Below are 8,993 nucleotides of genomic sequence, written 5' to 3'. Positions count from 1 at the left end.
GAGCCCAGCACAGAGAGTCGTCGTCGTCGTCCCCCCCCTCCAGCACCGCACCTTGCCTCCACGGGCCCTGCCCCTGGGGACGAGGGGCTCCCTGCGGGTCAGTGGCCGCCGTCATGGTGGCCATCAGCACTTTCTGGAACCGGAGGGAAGACGAAGCCCTCCCACTCCCATTGCTGACTGGAAGGGGCTTTCCTCATCGCCCTCCCCCTTCTAAACTTTCGAAGCTCAAAGGCAGCCAGCCCGGATGCTCCCAGAAGCCGCTCGCTGGCCTAGCAGGGAGCCCCTGTTTCCCGCTCTCAGCAGGGGAAGTGGCTAACGTCCCCCCCGGCCATGCTGCGTTCCCCGGAGTGACCGGGCCCAGCGCTGGCGCCGGCCTCCCCCGGAGAGACCCCCGCCTCCTCCGACCGTCCCCCCGGGCAGGGCGCGCTCCCGCCGCCGCCGCCTCTCAGCCCCTGGCACTCGGCAGAGGCGGGCGCGGAGGCCGGGCTCCCTCTGGGCGGCAGGAGGTGAATGGCAAGCGGCGGCTTCTCCCTCCCACACCCCAGTGTCGGTCTCGCCTCTTCCAGCAGCAGCAACAGCAGCGGCGGCGGCGGGTCACCTCTGCGCGGCTGAGCCCGGCCGCAGGGCTGCCGGAGAGGCGGAGGCAACCGGCGGCTCCCCTGGTCGCGGCGGGCTCCCGGGCGCTACCTGCGCGGCCGCCGCCGGGCTGCGGTGACATTGGGAGGAGACTCGCCCGAGGGCGGCGCCGGGGGAGGTGGGGGTGGGGGCAACAGCGTCTGTGCCCGCGGCCAGCGCCAGCCGCCACTCGCCCTCCCTGGGCGGGCGGGCTTGGGCTGCCCGGCTCGGCTGCCGGGGCGCTCAGCCCTTCATTTCCTTTCGCTGTCTGCGCTGCTGGAAGGCTCCGGACTATAAATAGCAGGCTCGCCAGCCACCCAGCGACACAGGCACGCAGCGGAGGAAAAGTGCCGCGCCGGTCGCCCCGCCGGGCGGGCGCCCAGCTGGCAGCCAGGTAACGGCCGCTCGGGGCACCCCGGGGCGGGGAGGTGGGGCGGCTCATTCCGCTGGAGAAAGGGTTTTGTTTCTTTCTTTCTCCGGCGCGTCGGGAGAGGTTAAAAGGTGGGAATCGTTTCCGCCGAAGTCCCTCCCTGTTATTCCCTTATCAAGTTTCTTAAGGTTACAAGCCCGCAAGGCAGAAGGCGAAGGCGCTCTCGTCGGGGGCCGCCGCAGCCCGGCCGGGGGCGCGCTGAGGGCGGCTGCCGCTTTCCCGCCGCTGCCGCGCGCCCCCCCACCCGCCCTCCCTTCAGGACCGGGGCTGAGGGAGGGGAGGCGGCCCCGGCGACCCCCGCCCGACCCACCGCCGCTCTCCGGGGATCACCGGGCCCGGGCTGCCGGGGCAACTTCCAGCCGAGACCCGCCGGAGGTTTCTCCTACTTTCTGGCGGCGGCGTCGGCTGTCCGGGTGCCGCCTCGGCCGCGGTGTCTGCTGCGCCCCCCGCCCAGCTGCAGCCGTGGCTCCTCTGAAGGGGCCTTGAGCGGGGGCTTGAGGACCTTATTCGCCACGGTTTTCTGTCCTGTTATAAAAGTTGGGGGTACTGGGCTGATGAGGCGGGTGGCAGCTGCCCCTAAAGGGGTTAATTGGGTAGAGTAATTGAGCTACAGGGTACCCATCCCCATCTTGCAACTCACAGCGTCTGCCGAAACGTGATGGAAACCACAGGAAAGGTATTACATACAGATAAGTGAGCGGAGTTGTAACTTGAAATTGTATCAGCCGCAGAAAGAGGAGGGGATATTAAATTTCTGAACTGTGATCAAGCGAAGGTTTGTTTTCTTTTCCCCGAAATGACATACGGGTTGTGAAGCGTGGATGGCAGAGCTTGTGCTATCTGCTTGGTCCCCAAAGCTAACCTGGTGCCTTATCGGAAATAAAAACGATAGGATGAAGTCTTTGCGGAGCTATGTTTTCGTCTGATGCGTGATTATGTTTCCATTTCTCTTCCTCGCAGGAAGGAGTTTTCTTGTGTATTTACCCATTAATGAAGTGTTAAAATAGATATGCTAAAATCAGGCTGTATATACGCCATTTAAATCTGGCTTTGAATCTCAAAAACAAGGTTAATTTTCAGTCTTCACTGGTTTACAGGCACCCTCTATCTATATTTAAAGGATGCCTACATAGCAAGAGTGATAGGGGAAAATGTCTGTATCAAAGCAAGAGTTTATGTAAATAGTTGGTTACTGACAAAACTTCTTATATTTGGATAAGTATTTACAAGTATCATAGCAATCTTAAAAAGGCAGTGTTCTAGTTATTTGAGTGGGTTTTTTTAATGTTATTTTTATTTTCTTGATTAAATTTGACCTAGGTTTAAAGCCCTGTGGTATTTTAGATTTTTTTTTTTGTGTCTGTGAACCTGTATACTGGATGTGGTTTGTGCATGTAAGTCCTCATTACTGTAACTATCCGTGCAAGACTGAATGGTGTTTACTTCACACATTCTAATAATTCTGCTAAAATTAAGATACAAGTCACAAGATTAATATGAGCAGAAATTAGTCCTATGAGATTTTTACAGCTGTGATGACATTAGTTGGGAGCATGTGGCAGTGTTACTACTTCAAAGCTCTATTTTTGCTTTTTTCCTTAGTTTTCTGACAGTTTCTACAGTATTCAAGATAAGATAAAATCTTTCTTTAAAATAAAGCTTTCCTTTTACTGTCTCTCTTGGACTACCTAAAGCTTGAAGTTCCAGTTCTCCATGGGTTCCTCAAATCTTGCAACTGCTGCTGATCTCTCTTTTGCTCTGGTTTCTCTGGAGAGACTTACCCGTGAGGCTGCCTTAGTTCTTTTTGATCAAAGAATTCTGTCTTCCTCAGGCTAAAGTATATTAGTTTGAGCAGGTGTATCAAGGTGCTTCCTTCAGATCCTCCCTTATGACTGTCTCCTTATCTTCTGATCTGACCTGAAGATTTCACAATGTTAGGGGAAGGTTTTTGTGAATCAAAATGCATGATTAATACTGTGCTTAGTACCTGGAAGTCTACTGTACTGCAAGACGACCAAAAAAAAGGAAAAAAACCAAACAACCAACCCACCAACAAAAAAACCTAGAAGTAGAAGATCTGCTTGGCACGTCGAAGTCAGCCCATGGAGGACAGCACTGCTAGTTGACAGTAAAGAATGGAGGCTGCAAGATAGTCTGCAGGTGAAGTAATTGCTCGAATAGGCCTAAATTCCCTATGAATTTTGAGGAGAAGTAGTGGGATTGATGTATCTGCTGAATTATTTAGCTTGTTCCGGGTATATATTTTTAGCATATGACTTCTGCAGAGGAATATGAAAACAATACCTCTTGGATTTGTGTAACAGATTTACAGGAGAAAGCAAGATAGTTTACTAAGAGGGACAAACTGAAAGGTGGGCAATTACTCCCAACACTAATGTTTCTTCAAAATTTATGATAACTTGACCCAGCATTCTTAAACACTTGGGCAATTAGCTATGTTTTTCTCTCTAATTTATATTTTCATAACCTTTCCTGTATGCCAAATGCTCTGACTGATGGAAATTTTTTAGGAAGGGCTAGTTTTGTTTGGCTTAGTCAATCTTTTGTATTACATTAATACTTTATTGTTACCATTGATGAATGGTGAATGTTATTTATCACACAGAAGTATTTCTTCTTCCAAAGTAATCTGGACTGATATAAATAAAATTCTATGATATACTTTTCCTTGGCTTTTTAAAAGAACTTGGAAATCTAACTTAGTGTGTCAAAATGTGGGGTGGTCAGAAGGTTGAAATGTTGTTTGGGGAAAGTTGGCAGTCCTGGCCTCACCAAGCCTTCGGTCTTGTCTACTACTTACCCTGGGTTTAGGAGCTCTTCCCACACTTCTTCATTTCACCTACAAACCTGGCAGTCTTGCTATGATTTTGTCCCAGATTCTCCATGTTGTTCTTTAGGAGCAGTCACAATTGATTTTGCTCTTGCAGCCCTTAAGAAATTTATTTTTTTTAAGGAATGCCTAATTCTTCCTTAACTCTGCTGGATAAGGATCTGGCCAGTTAGCTTATCAGGCTCTCTTGTCATGGGTAGTTCATCTGTTACAGGAAACCTGAGACAAACCTTGAAAGGCCGGCTGGATTGTGCAAGGTTTGAGTGTGGTGCTGGACTTTAGCTCATAGATGTCGTCAGAGTGGTAGAGGATTTTAATTAAAAAGATTTGCTCATCTTGATACAAAATCCATGCTGCCAACTCTAAAAAGGAGTTGAGGCTTGTGAATTTCAGTTTCCTGCTATTTGGAAGACTTATGTTAACTGCTTGCCAGCTGAATATTCAGAAGAGAAAAAACTGAATAAATGATGGAGGATTCTTCAGTTTATTTTTCCCATAATCTGTGAAGGTAGATACAGTTAATTTATCCAGGTTAGTAGCAGATCATTTCAAGGAAGAGGTTTTTAACCATTTTTTCTGTCATCATGAGTTAACTGAAGATGGGCAGAATCTCAAACGGCAAATCAGATTTATGGAATGCGGTCTGTTGTGAAAATTGCTGTTAGGAGACGGGATACATTTTCCGTCTTTCGAGTCTTGTGTACCTTTTTGGCAAGGTATACGGAGATAACATGCTGAAAAGTGAAGTGGTCATCTTATGCTGTACATGGTACGTTTCTTAATTTCTCTTGTAAGAGGGAGTGAATAGAACAAATTGTATTTCCTTACTCTGTAGGTTTTTCAAGTTTACAGTGCTAAAGTTTGCTTACAAGTTTCAGCAATGGGTTTTAAATTGTTTGATGTCAGTATCTGTAGTGGGATTATTTAAAAATCTAGAATTATTTCTGCTTCTGAGGTGTTTTAGATCAAGTTCTATAGAACTTACCACCCTTCTGAATCCAGAAGAATCTGGAAAAGGCAGTTCTTCCATTTACAGTAGTTTAAACTCTGTAGCTGCGCAGGAGGTTTAATGTTGATTTCTATAGGTTAGGATGCCAGTAGACTTTTTGCCTCAGCCTGACAAACTAAGCATCCTCTGCCTGTTTGTCAGTGAATTTGCCCTATAGGTTCCTTCACATTGTTTTTAATGTTGTAGAAGGCTGTATTTAATGAAAATTTGAAAAACAACACAAGCTAGAAGTGCTTACTTGACATAGTACGCTGTCAAAGTTGTTAAATGTGATGCTGTTTATCAAGTTCATTTCATTGGCAGGCTGAGTATGTGCTCTGTTACTGTGTGTGCCATAGCATTAAAAATCAAATCCATGTGTGGTTTTTCTGGTGGATGTTTTCTTGTATATACTTTTTCTGTGAAATTTCACGCTCTGCTATGACCTCAGCAAAAAATAATCCTGAGTAAGTCCAGTAGTAAAGTCGATCTGGGCTCTATCTGATTGAGGAGTGTTTTTGCTTAAACTTACCATATATGTGTAACTAAAACACTTCCATTTGTGTAAATTTTTTTCATTCTGTTAGCTGTACACTTGACAATAGGAGTTCCTTGCTTGCTGCAAAAACACAAATTTGGCAAAGACAGTGAAATGTCTTAATATGAGGCACTAAGACGACTCTGTTCTTGTAATTATAAGAGGTGGTTGTGTAATGGACAATTAAAGGGAGGAAGTCTTGTGGGAAATAAGCTTTTATTGTATTTTGACAGTTTTTCATGTACCATTGGGTTTTTGTATTTGTTTATTTACAAACTGTGATCTTAGCATATTATCACAATGCTAGTAAGATGCACTGAATCTAGGATGCATATTTCTGTTATGAAAATGACTCAAAAACATGAAAATGGGTATAAAAGTCTAGGTGCTAAATGTGACTTGGTATCTTGTGTGTTTACCGCCGTGCAAATGGAGCATAAGGCAGAGCGCAGCAACACTTTGGTATTGTACAGTGTTTCTATTACAGCAGTAGCATCGCTCCTCTGCCTCAATTGTGTGCTCTGTGTATGTGTAAATGGCCGAAGAAAACAGGTGTCGGTAGAACTGAGTTTTGTAGGATTAAATTATTTTCTCTGCTATAGTGACATAATTTTTTAATAAATACCTTTAATGAGTTATTCTAGTTTATACTGTAAATGAGAACAGGATTTGGTACACAGAGTAGGAGATACCGCATTTGATGTTTGGGATAGCGTCATTCAGCTATTTTTATGGTTTTAAAAATACACTTTCAATTGATGGGAAGATCTTTAGTTTTCAAATTAGTAAGCTAAAAGTTGGAGTGTGTATGAAAAGTGCCTTTTTGCTTTAGCCAAGTAAGTGTGTGGGTTGAGGTAGGTTGCTTGGTTGGTTGTTTTTTTTTTTTTCCCCTCCGAAAGGCAGCTACACAATAGCTGGAGTTTCTGGGTTACTGTCTTTCATGACGCACAATTCATGTGGTTTTTGTCGAATGGCCACGTGGTGCAGCCTCTCTCTGTGTTAGCTGGAAATGATAAAGATGGCAATGTTACCTCTGTGCGGGAAGTTATCATAAAGCGAACTTTCCTGCAGTCCCGCGCAACAGCTCTTTCCACGGGAGCCGTGTGATCAGGCTCATCACACAGTGATCCAGTGATTAAACCTTGGAATAAAGATAGAGGATGTAAATGATGAAGAAACACCTGGTTTATATGAAAATACATTGAAATAAGCATTCTTAGTTTAGACCTGCTGTTGAGAAATACTGTTTAATCTCATAGAATCATACACTTGATCTGCAGTTTCTATACAAGCACAGATGCTTAGCCTGCGTTAGCTAAGTTTTCGCTCAGTGAATCTATGTTAAACATTTTTTTGGAATGAGTTATATCTGATGATTGTTTAGCCACTGAGTTAAAAATATATGTACAACATTCTTAATTGTTGTGTCTAGGATTTTTTTTTTTTTTTTTTTTTTTTGGCTTTCCTACTGTTGGTATCAGAGAGCTTTAAGTTTTGGTATCTTGTTTCAGCTGGCTACTGTAGCCTTTTCTACACAGGAACTGATAGTTTCCAAGTAATATGAACAGAAGTGGTGGCTGCTGTTTCTAGTGAAGTGTTTTTTGGATTTGGATACCTCGGGTGCTGATAGTTGGAAGCGTGGAACGTGTGAATATAGCCTACACTAGATGGCAGTGTAAAATACGAGGAAGCCTTAAGACATTTGGAATTCTTAAAAAACCCAGTAGAAGCTGCCGCACTTATGGCTCAGTTCATATATAAGCATATTTTTGCTGCGTGTCCTCCTGTTAAATATGAGGTCACTTACTTTTCATCGTCCAAATTTGTCTTGAATGTACGTTTTTGAGTAAGAGAGTATGTTTGGGCAGTTGGCTTACTGTAAATTCAGGCTACAGTTTAATCTTGGTTAGCTGGCTTGTGTTTGTAGCTATCTGTTGGTTAGGAAAACCACATGTATTTTTGAAAATGTTGTTTAATATGTATATTTTAAAACTGTACGTCAAAAGCTATCAACTGATAAAACAACAATGAGTGAGACTTCTTTTTTTTTTTTTTTTTTAATAGCTGTATTATGACCATTTATCATTTACTCAGGATGATCTGGTATGTATATGTTGTTTTTCTAAAAAGAAAATAAATTGTACGTAATCTCCAGGGCAAATTACTGATGTCAGACTACATGTACTTTTACAGTTATTGTCTTTCCCTTACATAAGGTGTCTATGTGTGTGAAGTGATATATATAAAACCAGTTGCTGTGATGTTAGTCTCTTCAAAAATGGTGTGATATATGAGCCTCTAAAAGCCCGAACGTGTCATAATGTTATTTAGGCATTTCAAGGGAGCTTCAGTGAGAATGGAAGTTAGGATGTTTGTGAGCAGAATACATCCTTTGTTAGTTTACCTTGGAGTGCTTTCAAAGTTTACCTTTAGCAGTGTCTGATTATACAAAAATTCTGATCAAGGTTGAGAAAATAACATTTACAAGAAAGCTTTAGATCAGTTTTTGTACAGTCAAGATATGATAGCCTAGAGAGAGATTTCCCTACTAAAGCATGAAAAGTAAGAGGGATTAGAGGACCCAACCTATAAAGGTTGTGTGCGTAGTTGTTGAACTGCTTTGTTATATATTTGCAAGTGAAATTAGAAGGCAGTTTGATGTAACACCGTGAAAGTGTTACGTTTTTGTAAATTGGATTTTCTTTCTCTGACAAAAATGAAAAGCCTGGTCACAATAGCTTCTTTGGAACTGCGTACTGGAAAAAGCAAAGCTATCCACGTGCTGGGATTATTAAGTGTACTCAGGCTGTCAAAATATATGTGTAAACATATGTAGTAATTTGCACTAAAATTGATCCGTAATCAATCTGGAAAGCTGTACGTGCTTAAGATATAAGTCATGACACGCTGAATATGTTTGAGGAAAGAATACTGTACAAAATCCCAACTTCTGATATTGGCTCCTTTTAAGTAGAAGATAGAAAAGTACTATAAAACAGTAGGAGTGTTTAGTGAGGAAATAACACTTCCCTTTCCTTGCTTTTCCGCTACTGTAATGCTTTTTGCAGAAGAAAATGTTAGGTACCATTGATACCTGTAATATCAGTATTTTTAAGATAATGTGAAAGATTTACCAACAGAAAATGTAGATGTTCCAGTAAACCTATGCTTGGATGTTGGATACCTGGAGTACCAGGGGCACTTAGTGAACAATCCAGACCGAATGGAATTGTTATGTTTGTGAGCAGCAGGCCTCAAGGACATCACTGAAGCCGCTTGTGAGAAAGTACTGAAGCTGCCTGTAAGAAAGTACTGAAACCACCTGTGAGAAAATAATGAGGCCGCCTGTGAGAAAGTAATGAAGCTTCCTGTGAGAAAGTAAACGAAGCAACCTTGAGAAGAAGGAAAACAGCTGGCATACGTGACTGGGGGCTGAACGTGAAGCAGGGTGCAGGTGGAGAGAGCCGTGCGCGTGAACATAGAGACTTAACGAATCATATTTTAGCTAGGAGCGCGTGCATGATATAGTTAACCAATTAGTAGAGAGCTTGCTCATGATACGGAATTAGAA

The 8,993-nt window shown here is 43.5% G+C and overlaps 1 protein-coding gene across 1 annotated transcript in view; it reads left to right on the top strand.

The window, feature by feature from the left end:
* The first annotated feature begins 822 nt into the window (after positions 1–822).
* Positions 823–8,993, top strand: part of INPP4B (inositol polyphosphate-4-phosphatase type II B) — a 339,134-nt gene continuing 330,963 nt past the window's right edge. The window contains exon 1 of the mRNA XM_086746361.1: positions 823–1,009. The gene's annotated coding sequence lies outside the window, so the exon portion shown is untranslated. The remainder of the gene's footprint in view (positions 1,010–8,993) is intronic.

Source organism: Chlamydotis macqueenii, chromosome 4 (genome assembly GCF_036417535.1).
Source record: "Chlamydotis macqueenii isolate bChlMac1 chromosome 4, bChlMac1.mat, whole genome shotgun sequence".
Classification (NCBI taxonomy): Eukaryota; Metazoa; Chordata; class Aves; order Otidiformes; family Otididae; genus Chlamydotis; species Chlamydotis macqueenii.
Note: the sequence above shows the minus strand (reverse complement) of the source record. Positions and strands in the feature narration are given on the sequence as shown.